The sequence below is a fragment of the Mustela erminea genome, chromosome 7, assembly GCF_009829155.1.
Source record: "Mustela erminea isolate mMusErm1 chromosome 7, mMusErm1.Pri, whole genome shotgun sequence".
NCBI lineage: Eukaryota > Metazoa > Chordata > Mammalia > Carnivora > Mustelidae > Mustela > Mustela erminea.
This window is the reverse complement of record NC_045620.1, coordinates 102,360,111-102,382,167: the sequence shown is the minus strand read 5'-3', so window position 1 is coordinate 102,382,167 and position 22,057 is coordinate 102,360,111.

Here is a 22,057-nt window from a genome sequence, read left to right as displayed (position 1 = left end):
TATTTCTGGACTCTCTATTCTGTTCCATTGATCTATGTGTCTTTTTGTGCCAGTACCATACTGTCTTGAGGATGACAGCTTTGTAATAGAGCTTGAAGTCTGGAACTGTGATGCCACCAACTTTGGCTTTTGTGATGCCACCAACTTTGGCTTTCTTTTTCAATATTCCTTTGGCTATTCGAGGTCTTTTCTGGTTCCATATAAATTTTGGGATTATTTGTTCTATTTCTTTGAAAAAAATGGATGGGATTTTGATAGGGATTGCATTAAATGTGTAGATTACTTTAGGTAGAATAGACATTTGCACAATATTTATTCTTCCAATCCAGGAGCATGGAACATTTTTCCATTTCTTTGTGTCTTCCTCAATTTCTTTCATGAGTACTTTATAGTTTTCTGAGTATAGATTCTTTGGCTCTTTGGTTAGTTTATTCCCAGGTATCTTATGGTTTTGGGTGCAATTGTAAATGGGATTGACTCCTTAATTTCTCTTTCTTCTGTCTTGTTGTTAGTGTAAAGAAACAAAAGTAATTTCTGTGCATTTACTTTATATCCTGACACTTTACTGAATTCCTGTACAAGTTCTAGCAGTTTTGGAGTGGAACCTTTTGGGTTTTCCACATATCATCTGCGAAGAGTGATAGTTTGACTTCTTCTTTGCAATTTGGATGCCTTTAATTTCTTTTTGTTGTCTGATTGCTGAGGTTAGGACTTCTAGTACTATGTTGAATAGCAGTGGTGATAATGGACATCCCTGCCATGTTCCTGACCTTAGTGGAAAAGCTTTCAGTTTTTCTCCATTGAGAATGATATTTGCAGTGGGTTTTTCGTAGATGGCTTTGATAATATTGAGGTATGTGCCCTCTCAATAATATTGAGGTAGTTTATATGTCTCTAGAAATGTATCCATTTCTTCCAGATTGTCGAATTTGTTGGCGTAGAGTTGCTCATAGTATGTTCTTATAATTGTTTGTATTTCTTTGGTGTTGGTTGTGATCTCTCCCTTTCATTCATGATTTTATTTGTGTCCTTTCTCTTTTCTTTTTGATAAGTCTGGCCAGGGGTTTGTCAATCTTATTAATTCATTCAAAGAACCAGCTCCTAGTTTTGTTGATTTGTTCTATTGTTTTTTTAGTTTCTATTTCATTGATTTCTGTTCTGATCTTTGTGATTTCTCTTCTCCTGCTGGGTTTAGGCTTTCTTTCTTGTTCTTTCTCCAGCTCCTTTAGGTGTAGGGTTAGGTTGTGTATTTGAGACCTTTCTTGTTTCTTGAGAAAGGCTTGTACCGCTATATATTTTCCTCTCAGGACTGCCTTTGTTGTGTCCCACAGATTTTGAACTGTTGTGTTTTCCTTATCATTTGTTTCCATGAACTTTTTCAATTCTTCTTTAATCCCCTGGTTGACCAATTCATTTTTTAGAAGGATGCTGTTTAGTCTCCATGTATTTGGGTTCTTCCAAATTTCCTCTTGTGATTAAGTTCTAGCTTCAGAGCATTGTGGTCTGAAAATATGCAGGGAATGATCCCAATCTTTTGATACTGGTTGAGACCTGATTTATGACCCAGGATGTGGTCTATTCTGGAGAATGTTCCATGTGCACTAGAGAAGAACGTGTATTCTGATATTTTGGGATGGAATGTTCTGAATATATCTGTGATGTCCACCTGGTCCAGTGTGCCATTTAAGACCTTTATTTCCTTGTTGATCTTTTGTTTAGATGATGTGTCCATTTCAGTGAGGGGAGTGTTAAAGTCCCCTACTATTATTGTATTATTGTTGATGTATTTCTTTGATTTTGTTACTAATTGGTTTATATAGTTGGCTGCTCCCATGTTAGGGGCATAGATATTTAAAATTGTTAGGTCTTCTTGTTGGACAGACCCTTTGAGTATGATAGAGTGTCCTTCCTCATCTCTTATTATAGTCTTTGGCTTAAAATCTAATTGATCTGATATAAGGATTGCCACCCCAGCTTTCTTTTGATGTCCATTAGCATGGTACATTGTTTTCCACCCCCTCACTTTAAATCTGGAGGTGTCTTTGGTTCTAAAATGAGTTTCTTGTAGGCAGCATATTGATGGGTTTTGTTTTTTTATCCATTCTGATACCCCGTGTCTTTTGATTGGGGCATTTAGCCCATTAACATTCAGGGCAACCATTGAGAGATATGAATTTAGTGCCATTGTATTGCCTGTAAGGTGACTGTTAATGTATATTGTCTCTGTTTCTTTCTGATCTACTACTTTTAGGGTCTCTCTTTGCTTAGAGGACCCCTTTCAATATTTCCTGTAGAGCTGGTTTGGTGTTTGCAAATTCTTTCAGTTTTTGTTTGTCCTGAAAGCTTTTTATCTCTCCTTCTATTTTCAATGATAGCCTAGCTGGATATAGTATTCTTGGTTGCATGTTTTTCTCATTTAGTGCTCTGAATATATCATGCCAGTTCTTTCTGGCCTTCCAGGTCTCTGTGGATGAGTCTGCTGCCAATCTAATATTTTTACCATTGTATGTTACAGACTTCTTTTCCCGGGCTGCTTTCAGGATTTTCTCTTTGTCGCTAAGACTTGTAAATTTTACTATCAGGTGACGGGGTGTGGACCTATTTTTATTGATTTTGAGGGGCATTCTTTGCATCTCCTGGATTTTGATGTTTGTTTCCTTTGCCATATTAGGGAAATTCTCTACAATAATTCTCTCCAATGTACCTTCTGCTCCCCTCTCTCTTTCTTCTTCTTCTGGAATCCCAATTATTCTAATGTTGTGTCGTCTTATGGTGTCGCTTATCTCTCGAATTCTCTCCTCGTGGTCCAGTATTTGTTTGTCTCTCTTTTGCTCAGCTTCTTTATACTCTGTCATTTGGTCTTCTATGTCACTAATTCTTTCTTCTGCCTCATTTATCCGAACAGTAAGGGCTTCCATTTTTGATGCACCTCATTAATTGCTTTTTTAATTTCAACTTGGTTAGATTTTAGTTTTTTTTGTTTCTCCAGAAAGGGCTTTTATCTCTCTGGAGAGTGTTTCTCTAATATCTTCTATGCCTTTTTCAAGCCTGGCTAGAACCTTGAGAATCGATTCTTAACTCTAGATCTGTCATATTACCAGTGTCCGTACTGATTAGGTCCCCAGCCTTCAGTACTGCCTCTTGTTCTTTTTTTTGTGGTGAGTTTTTCTGCCTTGTCATTTTGTCCAGATAAGATTTGCTTTCTCCTCTGAAATTCCGCTGTTCTCCTTGGTAAGTGAAGTTGGTCTTGGCTGGGTTTCTTGTTGATCTTCTGGGGGAGGGGCCTGTTGTAGTGATTCTCGAGTGTCTTTGCCAGAGGCGGAATTGCCCCACCCTTATTGGGGGCCAGGCTAAGTAATCCGCTTGGGTTCGCATTTGGGAGCTTTTGTTCCCTGAACGCTTTCCTTAGATTTCCGGAGGACGGGAATGATAATGGTGGTTTCCCAATCTCCAGCCCAGAGTAGCCGAGAGCTCAGGGTCCCGCTTCTCAGTGCACACTCAGAGAAAAGTGCCCAATCGCTCCTGTCTCCCTGGCTTCTGGTCGCACTTGGAGAAAAGCGCTCCGTCGCTTAGGTCTCCCTGGCTTCCAGCCACATGCTTGGAGAAAAGTGCTCAGTCACTCTGTCTCTCTGGACTCTGGCCGCGCTCTGAGCTAACCCAGCCTGTGCCCAGTTCACGGTAACCCTGAGCTGAGAGCTCACTCCTCGGCTTTGTCACTGTAGCCAGCTTCCCCGCTCTAATACCTTCCAGCTCTGCGACACTCAGACACCCCTGGTCCTTCTGTGACCCCACGGGACCTGGAGTTAGGCTGACCCCACGTGGGCTTCCCCCTGGTTTAGCCTCTGGAGCAATGTCCCTCAGTGGAGCAGACTTTTAAAAGTCCTGATTTTGTGCTCCATTGTTCCGCCGCTTGCTGGGAGCCGGTCCCTCCCCCTGCCATCTATCTTCCCATCACTCTGGATTCACTTCTTCGCTGGTCCTATCTTTCAGAAAGTGATTGATTTTCTGTTGCTCTTGTTCTCTTGTTCTGTTGCTCTTGTTGCTCTTCTTCTCTTCGATTTCCCGTTGGATTTGTAGGTGTTCACAATGGTTAGATAACTATCTAGCGATCCCCTGCTACCTGATGTCATCTCAGCCTGCTACTTCTCCACCATCTTGACTCCTCCTCTCCTTTTCATCTTCATATGAATTTTAGAATCAGTTTGTCAATTTCTACAAAAAGTCTGATGGGATTTGCATTAAGATTTCATTAAAACTATAGAACAATTTTGGGAGAAATGATATCATAATATTGAGTCTTCTGAGCCATGAACACAGTATATCCATTTTATTAATTTCTTTAATTTCTCTCAGTGATGTATTATCATTTTCAGTGTACAAATCTTTCATATCTTTTGTCAGTTATCTCTATTCAATACTTTTATGTTATTATAAATGGTAATTTTTTATTTCAGTTTTCAATTGTTTATTGCCAGTATAAAGGACAATAATTTATTTTGTCTGTTGGTCTTATACAACCTTGCAGAACTCATATATTCTAAACCCATAATGGAATTGGGAGATTCTTTTGAATTTCCCACATAGACGCTCATATCTCAAATAAAAATAGTTTTACTTCTTCCTGCCCAATCTGGATGCCTTTCTAAAAAGATTTATTTATTTATTTTGGGGAGGGGCGAGTTAGAGAGTCTTAAGCAGACTCTGCATTGAGCACAGAGCTGGACATGGGGCTCAATCTCACAAACCTGGGATCACAACCTGAGCTGAAAGGAATAGTCCACCTCGTAACCAACTGTGCCACCCAGATGCCCCTGATGCTTTTTATTTCTTTTTTGTGCCTTATTGCACTGGCTAGAATCTCGCATAATGTTAAATAGAGAGGGGGGAAAAAAGCATTCAGTCTTTTCTTTCTTTCTTTCTTTCTTTCTTTTTTTGTATTCAGTCTTTTACCATTAAGTGTATTACGGGGTTTTTTGTTGTTGTTGTTGTTTTTATAGATGCCCTTCATCACGTGGAGGAGGTTCCCTTCTATCTCTTATTTGCTGTATTCTTGGGAGTTAATGTTAGATTTTGTCAAATGCTTCTCCTGCATCTACTTAGATAATCATATGACTTTTTTTTTTTAGTTTATTAATAAGGCAAATTATATTGACTTATTTTCAAGTATTAAATGAACCTGGCACTCCTGGGGTAAGTTCCACTTGCTCACCATGTATTGTCTTTTTAATTCTTTGTTGGTTTGAATCACTAAGATTTTGTTTAGAATTTTTACATGTGTGTTTATAAGGGATATTGTTATGTGGTTTTCTTCTGTAAAGTCTTTCTTTACCAGAGAAGAGTTTTTATAATACTATTTCTTTCTTAAATATTTGGTAGAATTCCCCAATGAAGCAATTTGGACCTGGAGTTTTCTTTGTGGAAAGATTTTTTAACAGCAGATTCAATTTCTTTAACAGATATGGGCTACTCAGCCCATCTATTTCTTCTTGAATAAACTTTAGTAGTTTGTGTCATTCAAGGAATTTGATCATTTCTTCTAAGTGTTTTAATTTATTTACAAAAAGTTTTTTTTTAAGATTTTATTTATTTAACAGACAGAGATCACAAGTAGGCAGAGAGGCAGGCAGAGAGAGGAGGAAGCAGGCTCCCCACCGAGCAGAGAGCCTGATGCGGGGCTTGATCCAAGGACCCTGGGATCATGACCTGAGCTGAAGGCAAAGGCTCTAACCCACTGAGCCACCCAGGCGCCCCACAAAAAAGATTTTTATAATAATCCCTGTTTATCCTTTAATATAATCTGTAAAGTATGTTGTGATGTCACCTTTCTTTATGCTGTTGTTGTCTTACATTTGCTAATACATCTGGTATAAGCCCCATAATGCATTTTTATTATTATTTCATCATTATTTTCATTAGAAAGTAAGTTTTCTTTTCTTTTTTTTTATTCATTTACTTACTTATTTATTTATTTATTTGAAAGAGAGAGAGAAAGAGATAGTGATAGAGATAACGAGAGAGAGAACACACAGGGAGGAGAGGGAGAAACAGGTTCCCACTGAGCATGAAACCCAATGTAGGTCTCAATCCCAGGACCGCAGCACGATGACCTGAGCTGAAGGCAGATGTCCAGCCAACTGAGCCACACAGGTGCCCCATACGTTCTCTTTTAAAGAGACCTAATAAGAAAATGTGATATGTTTACCATACAGTTGCCATTTCTAGTGCTTTTTTTTTTTAAGATTTTATTTATTTATTTGACAGAGAGAGGTCACAAGTAGGCAGAGAGGCAGGCAGAGAGAGAGAGGAGGAAGCAGGCTCCCTCCTGAGCAGAGAGCCCGATGCGGGACTCGATCCCAGGACCCTGAGATCATGACCTGAGCCGAAGGCAGTGGCCCAACCCACTGAGCCACCCAGGCACCCATCCAGTGCTTTTTACTCCTTTGTGTAGATCTATATTTCCATCTGGTATTATTTTTCTTCTTGTTTTAGGATTTTCTTTAACATTTCTTTCTTTCTTTTTCAGTGTACTTTCTTCTTTTTTATTTTTTGTTGTTTCATATACAGTGTACTTTCTTTTTTATTGCAGTTTCAAGTTTTATTAAAATTACAGTTAGTTAACATATAGTGTAATATTAGATCCAAGAGTAGAATTTAGGGGGCACCTGGGTGGCTCAGTGGGTTAAGCCTCTGCCTTCAGCTCAGGTCCTGATCTCAGGGTCCTGGGATCCAACCCCACGTTGGGCTTTCCACTCCATGGGGAGCCAGCTTCCCCACCTAACCCTCTGTCTGCCTCTCTGCCTATTTGTGATCTCTGTCTGTCAAATAAATAAATAAATAAAATCTTTAAAAAAAAAAAAGAGTAGAATTTAGTGATTCATTATTACATATAACACCCAGTGCTCATCACAACTGCCCTCCTTAATACCCATCACCCATTTAACCCATCTTTCCACGCACCTCCCCTCCAGCTACCCTCAGTTTGATCTCTATAGTTGAGTCTGCTTTATGTTTTGCCTCTCTCTTTTTTCCTCCTATGTTCATCTGTTTTGTTTCTTAAATTCCACATATGAGTGAAATGATATAGTATTTGCCTTTCTCTGACTGACTTATTTTGTTTAGCATGATACACTCTAGTTCCATTTGTGTCGTTGCAAATAGCAATATTTCCTTTTTTTTAAGATTTCATTATTTTTTATAGTTGAGTGGTATATATACATATACATATATATACATATATATATATGTATATATATGTATATGTATATATACCACTCAACTATAAAAAATAATGAAATATATATATACATATATATATGTATATATACCACTTCTTCTTTATTCATCAGTCAATGGACATTTGGGCTCCTTCCTCATCCTGGCTATTGTTGATAATGCTGCTATAAACATCAGGGTGCATTTATCCCATTAGATCACTATTTCTGTATCCTTTGGGCAAATACCCACTGGTACAATAGCTGGATTCATGGGTAGTTCTATTTTTAACTTTTTGACTAATCTCCACACTGTTTTTCAGAGTGGTTATATCAGTTTGCATTCCCACCAACAATGTAAGAGGGTTTTCCCTTTCTCTGCATCCTCACCAAAATATATTGTTCCCTGTGTTGAGCATGTTTTCATGTGTCTATTAGCCATCTTTATGTCTTCTTTGTGAAGATGTCTATTCATGTCTTCTCCCCATTTTTAACTGGATTATTTGTTTTTTGGGGTATTAAGCTTAATAAGTTCTTTATAGATTTTGGATACTAACCTTTTATCAGATATGTCATTGAAGCAAATATCTTCTTCCGTTCTAAAGGTTGCCTTTTTAATTTTGTTGATTGTTCCATTCACCGTGCAGAAGCCTTCCTTGATGAAGTCCCTATAGTTCATTTTTGTTTTTGTTTCCCTTGCCTCAGGAGATGTATTTAGTAAGAAGTTGCTATGGAAGATATCAAAGAGGTTCTTCTGTGTTCTTCTCTAGAATTTTCATGGTTTCCTGTCTCACATTTAGGTCTTTAATCCATTTTGAACTTATTTTTGTGTATGGTTTAGAAAGTGGTCCAGTTTCATTCTTCTGCATGTCCGGTTGTCCGGTTTTCCCAACACCATTTTTTAAAGATACTGTCTTTTTTCCATTGGATATTCTTTCCTGCTTTGTCAAAGAGTCGTTGACCATAGAGTTGGTTGTGGATCTGTTTCTGGGTTCTCTACTCTTTCTTATTGATCTATATGTCTGTGTTTGTGCCAGTACTATACAGTCTTGATCACCACAGCTTTGTAATATAACTTGAAGTCCAGAATTGTGATGCCTCCAGCTTTGCTTTTCTTTTTCAAGTTTGCTTTGGCCATGCAGGGTCTTTTGCGGTTCCATACAAGTTTTAGGATTGTATTCTAGCTCTGTGAAAAATGCTGGTGGTATTTTAATAAGGATTGCATTAAATGTGTAGGTTGCTCATAATATAGACATTTTAACAGTATTTGTTCTTCCAATCCATGAGCATGGGATATTTTTCCATTTCTTTGTGCCCTTTTCAGTTTCTTTCATAAGTGTTCTATAGTTTTCAGAGTACAGATTATTTTTGTCTTTGGTTAGGTTTATTTCTAGGTATCTTATGATACCTAGGTTTTGATGCAGTTGTAAATGGGATCAATTCCTTGATTTCTTTCTGTTGCTTCATTATTGGTATATAGAAATGCAACAAATTTCTGTACATTAATTTTTTTATCCTGCACCATTATTGAATTTGTACATCAGTTCTAGCAATTTTTTTGGTGAAGTCTTTCAGGTTTCTCCAAAAGTATCATGTCATCCACAAATACTGAAAGTTTGACTTCTTCCTTGCCGATTTGGCTTTTTGGGTTCCTTGCCTTTCATTTCTTTCTGTTGTCTGATTGCTGGAACTAGAACTTCCAGTACTATGTTAATTGACAGTGGTGATAATAGACATCCCTTTCTTGTTCCTGACCTTAGAGGAAAAGCTCTCAGTTCTTCATTGAGTATAATATTAGCTGTGGGTCTTTCCTATATAGCCTTTCTGATGTTGAGGTATGTTCTCTTTATCCCTACTTTGTTAAGATTTTTTTCAAATATTTTATTTATTTATTTGAGAGTGAGTAAGAGAAAGAGAGAGCATGATCTGGGAGAGAGGCAGAGGGAGAAGGAGAATCAGACTCCCACTGAGCTCTCAGAGAGACCAATGTGGGGCTCAATCCTAGGACACTGGGATCATGACCTGAGCTGAAGAAAGATGCTTAACCAACTGTGCCACCCAGGCACCCCTAAGTGTTTTTTATTAAGAATGGATGCAGTACTTTGTCAAATGCTTTTTCTGCATCTATTCAGAGGATCATATGGTTCTTAACTTTTCTTTTATTAATGTGCTGTAGAATGTTGATTGATTTACAAATATTGAACCACCCTTGTAACCCAGGAATAAATCTCACTTGATTGTGGTGAATGATTTTTTTTTTAAGGTACTGTTGGATTAGATTCACTAATATTTGCCTGAGAATTTTTGCATCCATGTTCATCAAGGATATTGGCCTGTAATTATCTTTTTTAGTAGTGTCTTAGTCTGATTTTGGAATCAAGGTCATACTGGCCTTCTAGGATGAGATTGGAAGTTTTCCTTCCATTTCTATTTTTTGTAACAATTTGAGAAGAATAGGTATTAACACTTCTTTAAATGTAGAATTCCCCTGGGAAGCTATATGGCCCTGGAATTCTGTTTGTTGGGATATTTTTTATTACTAATTCAATTTCTTTGCTGGTTATCAGTCCTTTCAACTTTTCTATTTCTTCCTGTTTCAGTTTTGATAGTGTATATGTTTATAGAAATTTATCCATTTCTTCAAGATTGCCCAATTTTTGGCATATAATTTTTCATAATATTCTCTTATAATTGTATTTTTGTGCTGTTGCTTGTGATCTCTCCTCTCTCATTTGTGATTTTATTTATTTGTGACCTTTCTATTTTCTTTTTTATAAGTCTGGTTAGGGGTTTATCAATTTTATTAATTTTTTCAAAGAATCAGCTCCTGGTTTCATTGATCAGTTCTACTGCTTTTTGTTTTTTAATTTTCTATATCATTTTTTTCTGCTCTAATCTTTATTATTGCCCTTCTTCTGCTGGTGTTAGGCTTCATTGTTGATCTTTTTTCTAGCTCCTCTAGGTCTAAGGTTAGGTTGCGTAGTATTTGAGATGTTTCTTGCTTCTTGAGGTAGGCCTGTATTCCTATATACCTCCCTTTTAAGACTGTGTTTGCTGCACCCCAAAGGTTTTGGATGGTAATGCTTTCATTTTCATTTGTTTCCGTGTACTTTTTAATTTCTTCTTTAATCTCCTGGTTGACCCATTTATTCTTTAGTAAGATGTTCTTTAAACTTTATGTATTTGTGGTCTTTCCAAATATTTTCTTATGGTGGACTTCAAGTTTCATAGCATTGTGGTCTGAAAATATGCATGGCTGATTTCAGTCTTTTTGCACTTTGAGGCCTGATTTGTGACCTAGAATGTGATCTATTCTGAAGAATGTCCCAAGTGCCCTCAAAAAGAACATGTATTCTGCTGCTTTAGGATGAAATGTTCTGAATACATCTACTAAGTCCATCTAGACCAGTGTGTCATTCAAAGCCATTGTTTCCTTGTTGATTTTCTGCTTCAGTGGTCTTCCGTTGCTGTAAGTGGGATGTTAAAGTACCCTACTATTATTGTATTATTATCAATAAGTTCTTTTTTTTATATCAGTAAGTTCTTTTATGTTTGTTATTGTTTTATATATTTGGGTGCTCCCAAGTTGGGGGTGTAGATACTTACAATTGTTAGATTTTCTTGTTGGATAGACACTTTTATTGTGGTATAGTGCTCTTCAGCATCTCTTGCTATGGTCTTTGTTTTAAAATCTAGTTTGTCTAGTATGACTGCTCTGGTTTTCTTTTGATGTCCATTTGCATGATAAATAGTTCTCCATGCCCTCGCTGTCAATCTGTAGGTGTCTTTAGGTAAAATGAGTCTCTTGTATGCAGCATATAGATGGATCTTGTTTTTTTCTTTCAATCCATTTTGACACCTTATGTGTTTTGATTGGAGCATTTAGTGCATTTACATTCAGAGTAATTACTGATAGATATAAATTTAGTGCCATTTTGTTACTTGTTTTGTCATTGTTTCTAGGGATTTTCCCTATTCCTTTCCACTCTTTGTCAGTTTTGGTCTTTATTTCCTAGTCAAAGAGTCCCCTTTAGTATTTCCTTAAGGCTGGTTTTGTAGTCATGAATTCCTTTAGCTTTTGTTTGTTTGGGAAACTCTTTTATCTGTCCTTCTATTCTTAATGACAGCCTTGCTGTAGAGTATTCTTGGCTGCATGATTTTTCTCATTCAACACATTAAATATACCATGCCACTTTCTTCTGGCCTGCTAAGTTTCTGTGGAAAGATCTGCTGTTAACCTTATTTGTCTTCCCTTGTAAGCTAGGGACTTCTTTCATCTTGTTGCTTTTAGGATTTTTTTCTATGTCTCTGTATTTTGCAAATTTAACTAAAATATGTCTGAGTGTTGACCTGCTTTTATTGGTTTTGATGGACATATTCTGTGCCTCCGGGATTTGGATGTCTGTTTCCCTCTCCAGATTAGGAACATTTTCAGCTATAATTTTCTTATATAAACCTCCTGCACCCTTTTCCCTCTTTTCTTCTTCTGGAACTCCTAAGACACAAATCTTATTATACTTTATGGATTCACTAAGTTCCCTAAGCCTACAGTCATGATCTAATATTTCTCTTTCCCTCTTCTTTTCAGCCTCATTATTTTCCATAATTTAATCTTCTGTATCACTTATTCATGCCTCAGCTTCTTCTGTCTTTGTGGTCATTACAGCCAGTTGGTTTCAAATCTTGGTTATTGCATTTTTTTTTCAGCCTGCCTAGTTCTTAGGTCTTTTATCTCTGTGGTAAGAAACTCCCTGGTGTCTTCTGTGCTTTTCTCAAGCCCAGGTAGTATCCTTATGATTGTTGCTTTAAATTCTGGATCAGGCATATTACATATTATATGTATAATATTGCATATAATAATTGTATATATATATATATGTGTGTGTGTGTGTGTGTGTGTGTGTGTGTGTGTGTGTATATATATATATATGAAATATTACATATTATATCTGTTTCAGTTAAATCCCAGGCTGTAACCTTTTCCTGTTCCTTCTTTTGGATGAATTCCTCTGTCTTTGCATTTCATTTAGGTCTCTGTCTTCTTCTGTGTGTTAGGAAAGCTTGTTATGTTTCCAGCTCCTGGGAGTAATGGTTTTATGAAGAAGAGGTCATATACTGGCCAGGGCCTGGCACTTCAGGAAGTGTCTCTGGTATATGCTGTGTGCACTCTGCTGCTGTGTTTTGGCTGCTGTTTCCCTCAGGTCAGTCCTCTGAAGAGTTTCTTCTTGACTGCAGTGGGAGTGTTAGGACCTTGGCCAGAAAATGGCAGGTTTTAACTAGGTGTGCTCTGGTCTGTTTGTTAAAAGAGACCTGATGCTACTTCCACTGCAGCTGAAACACTGCAGAACTCTATGGTCAGTGGATGTGGTGTGTGTGGATGGTTGTACTGGTTTTCTGGGGGGAGGAGCCTGTTGCACTGGTTCTCAGGCACACTTGCTAGAAAAAAAGCAGTACCAGCAGAGCAGTGGGGCAGGCTTGGGTTAAGCAGTTTAGGCCACCACTGTTGGCGCTGTGCTGTTTACTCAAGTTGGTTTATGCTGAGGGGTGAGGGAGAGAAATGGCACCAGCCAGCTCCCTCATTCCTGGGGAGGGAAGTTAGCACTGGCTGCTGTCTGAAAGTCTTCCCATAAGAATGAACATTCTCTCCTCATGTGTCCCAGGTGTTCCTCTGACCACTGCCTCCACCCTGTCTGTGTCCAGGCCATCTGCCCAGTCTGGCAGAATAGGACACCTTGGGCTCTATCCTGGGCAAGCCAGCTGAGTTTTAAAACTTCAAACTAGGGACCTGGTGTGGCAAGGACCCAACACAGGTCCTCTGCAGGAAGGTCTTGCCATGCTGGGACTGATGTATGTTTGTTCAAGAAGGGCAATTGCACCAAAGCACAGGAGTGTGGAATTTGGAGTAAAGCACAGCAAAGAGCCAGTGTCCGGGTTAGCTTCCCTCAGCAGATATCTCAGCACCTATGCTTTGGGTCAGGGAGGGAAATGGCACCCACCAGCTTTTTTGTCCCTGGAGAGGCAATGCCACTTCTCCCAGATGTGCTCCAAGAAAGGGAAACTATCTCTTCCAGTGCATCTTAGGGGATCATTGGATTGAGCCATCTGCCTCAGGGCTGTCTGCCCTCCTTCTCCACAGGAGCACTGCAGTGTCCTCAGGGCTCCACACTGGCCACCAGGGACTTCTAAAACTCCAGGCTTTGAGCCCTGCTGCTTATAAAAACTCACAAAAATCAGCCTCTCTGGTTTTCCCAGTCAGTGGCTTTAGGTAAGTGGTTTTTTGTGTGATCCCCTATGCAGTCCTCTTTCTCTCTCTCTGTCTCTATCTGTTTCTCCCTCCACCCCCAACCATGACCGGGGCTCCCATACCCTCCATAGGCCAAATAATATTCCGTTGTGGATATATGCCACATCTTCTTTTTCCATTCACCTATTGATGGACACTTAGGTTACTTCTGTATCTTGGCTATTGTAAATAATGCTGAAATGAACATAGTGGTGCATATTCCTTTTTGAATTAGTGTTTTCATTTTCTTAGAGTAATTACCCAGTAGTGGAATAACTGGATCATATGGTATTTCTATTTTTAATTTTTTGAGAAACCTCCATACTGTTTTCTACAGTGGGCACAGCAGTTTGCATTCCCACCAGCAGCGCATGAGGGTTCCTTTTTCTCTACATCCTTTCCAACACTTGTTTCTTGTGTTTTTTATTTTAGCCATTCTGAAAAGGTGTGATGTTCTAGCTCATTGCACCTTTTGCTTTACATTTCTTTGGCAATTTGTGATGTTGAGCTTCTTTTCATGTGTCTGTTGGCCATCTGTATATCTTCTGTGGAGAAATGTCTGTTCATGTCTCCTGCCCATTTTTTATTTTGGCTTATTTGGGGTTTCTCTGGTGTTGAGTTGCATAATTTTTTTTAATGTATTTTGGATACTAACCCTTTATCAGATATGTCATTTGCAAATATTATCTCATATTCAATAGGTGTCTTTTAGTTTTATTTCCTTTGCTATGCAAAAGCTTTTTATTTTTATGTAATCCTAATAGTTTATTTTTGCTTTTGTTTCCCTTGCCTCAAAACATATCTAGAAAAATGTTGCTATAGTCAATGTCAAAGTAGGAGCACTGTCTGTGCTCTCCTAGTATTTTTATGGTTTCAAGTATCACATCGATACTTGAATCTTCAATCCATTTTGAGTTTATTTCTGTGTATGATGTAAGAAAGTGGTCCAGTTTCATTCTTTTGCATATAGTTGTCTAGTTTTCCCAACACCATTTGTTGAAGAGACATCTTTTTCCCATTGCTTTTTCTTGACTCCCTCATCAAAGATTAATTGACTAAATAATCATGGGTTTATTTGGGGGCTTTCTATTATGTTCTATTGGTCTATTTGGTGTTGGGTTTTTTTGGTGCCAGTACCAAACTGTTATGATTAATTATAGTTTTGTAGTGTATCTTGAAATCTGGGATTTTGATACCTCCAGTTTTGGGGGGTGGGGGATTTTTTGTTTATTTGTTTTATCAGTACTGCTTTGGCTACTCAGGATCTTTTGTAATTCAATATAAATTTTAGAATTTTTTGTTCTATCCTGTGAAAAATGCTGTTGGTTTTTTCATAGGGATTGCATTAAATCAGTAGATTGCTTTGGGTAATATGAACATTTGAACAGTATTTTATCTCCCAGTCCATGAGCATGGAATGTCTTTTCATTTGTTTACATCATCTTCAATTTCTTTCATAAATGTTTTATAGTCTTAGAGTACAGTTCTTTCATCTCCTTGATTAAGTTTGTCCCTAGGTATTTTATTATTTTTGGTGTAGTTGGAAATGGGGTAGTTTTATTAACTTCTCTTTCTGCTATTTCATTATTAGTGTATAGAAATGCAACAGATTTCTGTATGTTGATTGTATCCCGTGACTTTGCTGAATTCATTTTTTAGTTCTAGTAGTTTCTTGGTGGAATCTTTAGAGTTTTCTATGTGTATATAATATCATGTCATCTGCAAATAGTCAAAGTTTTACTTCTTCCTTACCAGTACGGATGCCTTTTCTTTTTGTTATCAGATTGCTGTGGCTAGGACTTCAGTACTGTGTTTAATAAGTGGTAGAAATGAACATCTTTGTCTTGTTCCTGATCTTAGGGGGAAAGCTCTCAGTTTTTACCCATTGAGTAGCTTTTCCCCATGGAGTATGAGAGTAGATGTGGGGTTTTCAATCTTTTTGAATTTGTTGAGATTTGTTTTGTGACCTAATAGGTGATGTATTCTAGAGAATGTTTCATGTGCACTTGAAAAGTATGTGTATTCTGTTGTTTTAGGATAGAATCTGTTCTGAATGATCCATGTGTCATTCAAAGCCACTGTTTCCATGTTTATTTTCTGTTTGGTGGTCTATCCATCAGTATAATTGGGCTGTTAAAGTCCCCTACTATCATGGCATCATTATCAATTAGTTCTTTTATGTTTGTTATTAGCTGCTTTATGTATTTTGATTTCATATGTTGGATGCATAAATATTTATAAGTGTTATATTTTTTGTTGAATCATTTCCTTTATGATTTATAGTGTTCTTCTTCTCTCTTCTTACAGATTTTGTTTTGAAGTTTATTTTGTCTGATAAAAGTATTGGTACCCTGGCTTACTTTGCACTTCCATTTGTATGATAAATGCTCTTCTATCCATTCACTTTCAATCTGCATGTATCTTTAGGCCTGAAATGAGTCTCTACTAGGCAGCATATAGAAGGCTTTTACTTTTTTATCCATCTGTCTCTCCATGTCTTTTGATTAGAAAGTTCAGAACATTTACACTTAAAGTCTTTACTGATAGGTATGTACTTATTGGCATTTTGTTGATTGTTTTGTGTTTTTTTTCCCCTAGTTTTTCCTTTCTTTCTTCCTTTGCTGTCTTATCTCAGTTTGCTGGCTTTCTTTAGTGATATGCTTAAATTCCTTTCTCTTCATTTTTTACATATCTATTACTGGTTTTTTTTATTTGTAGTTACCATTAAGTTTGTATATAACATCTTCTGCATATAGCAGTCTATACTGAGTTGACTCCATTATTTCTCCCCTTACACACACACACACACACACACACACACACTTTAGGTGTATGATGTCCTACTTTATATCCTTTTATTTTGTCAATCCCTTGATGGATTTTTTATAGATAAACGTATTTTTATTGCTTTTATGCTTCTTGCTTTTCTTACTCCTACTTATGGTCTTTTCTTTCCACACTTTTCCTATGGGGTTTCCCTTGTATGTAACTATTTTCTTGTCTCTTACTCTTTTACAATTCTCTCCGTATCACTACTTTTTATTATTTTAATTACTATTTGTCTTGGCATGGACCTCCTTGGGTTGATTTTGTTCGGGTCTCTCTGTGTCTCTTAGATCTAGATTCTGTTTCCTCCCCTGGTCTTGGGAAGTTTTCAGCTATTATTTCTTCAAATAAGTTTTTTGCCTCTTTTTCTCTCTTCTCCTTCTAGGATCCCTATAATGCAAGTGTTATTATGCTCCTTGGTGTCACTGAGTTCCCTAAGTCTGTTTTCGCTCTATTATTATTTTTTCTCTCTCCTATTCAGCTTAATTGCTTTCCATTACTCTGTCCTCCAGATTGCTGATCCATTCTTCTGCTTCCTCTAGTCTACTATTTGTTCCATCTAGTATTCTTAGTTTCATTTGTTGAGTTCTTCATCTCTGATTGGTTTTTTATTATGTGTTCTATCTCTTTGTTAAGAGTCTCACTGAGGTCCTCCACTCTCTTCTCAAGTCCACTGAGTCTTTATGGCCATTACTTTAAATTTTCTATCAGGCATATTACTTATATCCATTTTGTTTAGGTTTCTTGCTGGGGTTTTTTCCTGTTCTTTCATTTGGGACATAGTCCGTTGCCTCCTCATTTTGTCTCACTCCCTGTGTCTGTTTCTATGTGTTAAGAAAGTCAGCTACATCTTCTGATTTTGAAAGTAGTGGCTTTTCAAAGAAGAGGTCATGTAGTGCCCTGTGGTGCAGTTAGTTTCTCCTGTTCACCAGAACCTGGTGCTTCAGGGGTATCTCTTATGCATGTTGCATGCATCCTACTGTTGTGGCTGAGCTGCTTTTACCTTCATCCCAGTCATGTACAATGGCTTTCTTTAACTGTTGTGGGCAGGATTTGGTCCCTATGTTGTTATTGGGCCAGTCTGGGGCTGCCTTGTGTTTGAGTTGAGCCAGATCAAATGTTTGCCCGAGATGCAGTAGCATTAAACTCCAGGGCACTTTCCCTTGATAAGCTTTCATTGGTGAGTGGGCCCTGCAGTCATATCAGATGTCTGCCCCCAGCCCACTGTGGGGACCTCAGTTGGACTGGTGCATATGGTTATCTTTCCCCCTTCCCAGGATAGAAGTCACTTTGGAGTGGTGCTGGCCCCACTGGTGCTGCTTGCCCACTGCTAGGTTTGTGGCACCATTTTGGATGAGCTCAATCCATATATAGGAAAGGATAGGTCCACAGGAGAACATGATGGGAAGAGCCAGCAGTGCTGGCAAGGTTTGTGCTGGCCTGCCCAAAGCTCCTGTCAATACCACCAGGTTGGGGGCAGCTGGGTGGCTCAGTGGGTTAAGCCTCTGCCTTTGGCTCAGGTCATGGTCCCAGGGTGCTGGGATCGAGCCCCGCATCGGGCTTTCTGTTCAGCGGGGAGCCTACTTCCTCCTCTCTCTGCCTGCCTCTCTGCCTACTTGTGATTTCTCTCTCTGTCCAATAAATAAATAAAATCTTTAAAAAAAAAAAAAAAAAAAGACCACCAGGTTGGAGATGGCAAATCCACAGAAGCACACAGGCAGAGCAAGCGGTGTTAGCAAGTAGGTGGAGAGTGTTGTCCCTGGGCTTGTTCTTGCAAGTGTCCATTTGTCCAGGCTGTGGGTTGAGGGAGGGAAATGGCACCCCCATCTCCTTTGTTCCTAAGATGTCTCCCAACAATCCCTGCTCCTCCAGCACACCTCTGAGATTAGTAAACAAATCCCCTCCCTACAACCCAGGAGTTTTTTGAACTGCTGCCTACACTGTATTGCCCCAGGGCTGTTTGTTGTGCTGTCTCTTTAAGAGTGGGGACTAGGTTTCCTATCTCCCTCCAGCTCTCTCAGATCCCAGCATGCTGATTTTTAAAGATCTAGGTGTTAGACCCTCCTAATAGTGAGAATTTGCAAAATTTGGCTCTTCTGGTTTTCAAAAGCAAATCTTACAGAGGTTCATATTTCCTATGCCCAGGTGCCTGGGATGTCTATTTCTTCCCCCTCATCTTCCCAACTATATCTCCACCCTTCTTACCCTCTTCAGTGTGTGTTCTCTACATTTAGCTATGAAGAGTCTGTCTGCCATTCTTTGGGTCATTTTCTGGGTTATTTACACTGATGTGGGTGCTATCTAGTTATATGCATGGAATGAGCTTAGGGTCCTTCTACTCTGCAATCTTCTCTGGAACCCTCCTTTTTCTTTTTTAAAATTCAACTTTACTCTCTGTATTTCATTTGAATAGTTTCTAGTGCTGGGTCTTCACATTTACTAATCTTATTTCAGTCATGTCTTATCTGCCATTGATCACATCCAATGTATTTTCCATTCTAGACACTGTAGCTTTCAACTCTATAATTTCAGTTTGGATGGTTTTCTGTCTTCATGTTCCTACTTAAATTTTGAACATGTAGGATACAGTTATAATAACTTTTAATTTAGTTGATTGCTTATTCTAACAGCTGTGTCAGTTCCAGTTCATTTTTTATTGATTTTCCTCCTCATTTCAAGACACATTTTCCTGCTTCTTTGCATGTCTGGCAATCTTTGATTGGATTACAGACATTGGAAATTTCATCTTTTTGGGAGATAGATTTTTCTTAAGACTTTATCTTTTTTAGAGCAATTTTAAGTTTACAGCAATATTGGGTGGTACCAAGATCTCATATGCATAAGATATGCATATTTCCTCACATGCTAAATTCCCTCATTTTCAACATCACTCACCAAAATGGTACATTTACCAAGGATGGATCTACATTGACACATAATCACCCAAAGTCCATAGTTTACCTTGTTTCACTTTTCATGTACATTTTATGGGTTTGGATAGAAGTATAATGACACACATCCATCACCATATTATACAGAGTATTTTCACTGCCCTAAAAATCCTCTGTCCTCTGCTTACTCATTTCCCCTCCTCAGTCCCTTTCCCAGGTGAATATTTTTGATCCCTACAAATATTCTTAAGCTTTGTTTTGGGATGCAGTTACATTAATTTTTAAAATTTAATATTTTTAGGAACGCCTGGGTGGCTCAGTCGGTTGGGCTGCTGCCTTCGGCTTGGGTCATGATCCTGGGGTCCTGGGATCGAGTCCTGCATCAGACTCCTTGTGCGGGGAGCCTGCTTCTCTCTCTGCCTCTGCCTGCCACTCTGTCTGCCTGTGCTCTCTCTTTGACAATAAATAAATTTTTTAAAAAATTAATATTTTGGGGTCTTACTTTCATGATTTGTCAGGTGGGACCAGACCACTGCTTAGTTTGCCCCAGTTTGGAGGTAAGTATTCCCCTATTGAGGTAACATCCTTCTTTGTATGCTACCCACTGCCCTGTAAATCATTATTTTTTCAGTTTGGCAGGTGGAAAGAGGCTGTTCTTGGTGGAAAATGCCAGTCACTGTTACCAGCAATCTCTATGGGTGGTTCTTTACCTGACTTTGGGTACTTCCCTAAGACACATGTGCTGATCTATAATCAAGGGGATTATTATGAAAATTTTCAGAGTAGTCTTTCTGTGAAACTTCCTCCTCTCTGATACTCTATCCTGCAAACTGTAACCCCCTTGGTCTTCATGAATCAGCTTCATCTTCTCAATTCAAACACACCACTGACCTCTCCCTGGGCTTCTCCTCCTTGTCATTGCCTTGAAACTCTCCCCATACAGCAAGTTGAGACAAGAAGCATCCCATATATACACAATTGTATAACTAAATAATTAAGGATATATAAGTAGTTCAGAGGCATGGATTTAGCCAAGAATGGGTTTGAGAAAAGGGGATTGTCAGCATGGGCTGAAGAAGCGGCTTGTGGCTTGAATGACACTGGGCTTGAGCTAATCTCAGTAGAGGAAGAAGCAGGCCTGGGAGCAACTTCAGGAGAGGTTATCTCCTAGTGGGTAATACCATTACCTGAGATTCTAGTGACAGAAGAAGCAGCAAGATGGGGACATGAAGTAGCTTTGTGGAAAGGAAAAGAGTTAACAATTTAAGAATGATTCTAAACTGGAAAAATGGTGAACAGAGGAAGATATTCCAAAGAAATAGTTTGAAGAAATGCTAATGTGTGGGAAAGTAAAGGTGAATGTAAAAAGGAGATCAGGTATGAGAGATATTTCCAAAGAAGGCTCTATGGAACTGGGTGTTCCATTTAAACTCAGATAGATCATGGTTTGAATCCTGTCTCTACTTCTTACTACCTCTGTGATTCTCTCAAGTTACTTTCCTGATTTATAAAATAAAAGCATATCTTGTTCTAAAACCTGAAAACAGCCCCAGGCCTTCTTGGTCATCAAAGTTCTTATCAAAACACAGATTATGCTCGGTTCATAGGATTTGGCTCTGTTAGGCACCAGGAAATTTCTGGAGTAAATAATACAGAGCTATTAAACCCTTACATTTATTCAACAGATACTTAAACCAGGTATCATTCTAGCTGTTGGAGATAGAGCAGAGAACAAATCAGGCAATAGCTCTACCATTTAAGAGTTTACATTCTATAAATGAAACAAGATGGGATGGGGTAGGAGACAAACCATAAGAGACTCTTTTTTTTTTTTTTAAAGATTTTATTTATTTATTTGACAGAGAGAGATCACAAGTAGGCAGAGAGAGAGGAAGGGAAGCAGGCTCTCCGCTGATCAGAGAGCCCGATGCGGGACTCGATCCCAGGACCCTGAGATCATGACCTGAGCTGAAGGCAGCGGCTTAACCCACTGAGCCACCCAGGCGCCCCCATAAGAGACTCTTAATGTCACAAAACAAACTGAGGGTTGCCAGGGGAGGGGGAAAGGGAGAGGGTGGTGGGGTTATGGACATTGGGAAAGGTATGTGCTATGAAGTGTGTAAACCTGGCCATTCACAGACCTGTACCCCTGGGGCTAATAATACATTATATGTTAATAAAATTTTTTTTAATTATTAAAAAAAAGAGTTTACATTCTAGTTGTGGGATGTCAGATAATGTGTTAGTAAATTAGAGATGATAATAAACACTATGGCAGAAAGAAAATAGGGTACTATATTAGAAAGTGACTTGGGAAAGAGGCAGAGCAGGAAGAAAGTTACTTCAGCCAGGATGGTTAGGAAAGGCTTCTCTAATGAGGTAACACTTGAGCTGAGTTATGAAGGATAAGACGGAGCCAGCTATATGTATTAGTTACCTATTGCTGCATAACAAACTACCTCAAAACTTAGCAGCTTTAAACAATTAATGTTTATTGCCTCATGGTTTCTTTGGGTTGATGATCAGGGTGTGGCTTGGCTGGGTGTCTGTGACTTGGCCTTTCACAAAACTAAAATCCAGATATTAACTGGGCATGCAATCAACTCAAGGATCTACTAGGGAAGGATCAGCTTACAACCTCACACAAATGGCTGCTGGCAGCATTATGTCCTTGATGGCAACTGGCCTGAGATATCAGTTGCTTGCCAAATGGGACTGTCTCTAGGGAAGTTCACAATAGGCATCTAGCTTCCTTCAAAGCAAGGCAGTAACAGAATGAGAAAGAGTGCACCCTGAATGGGAACCACCTTCTCTTCATAACCCATCACCTCTACTGCATTCTGCTT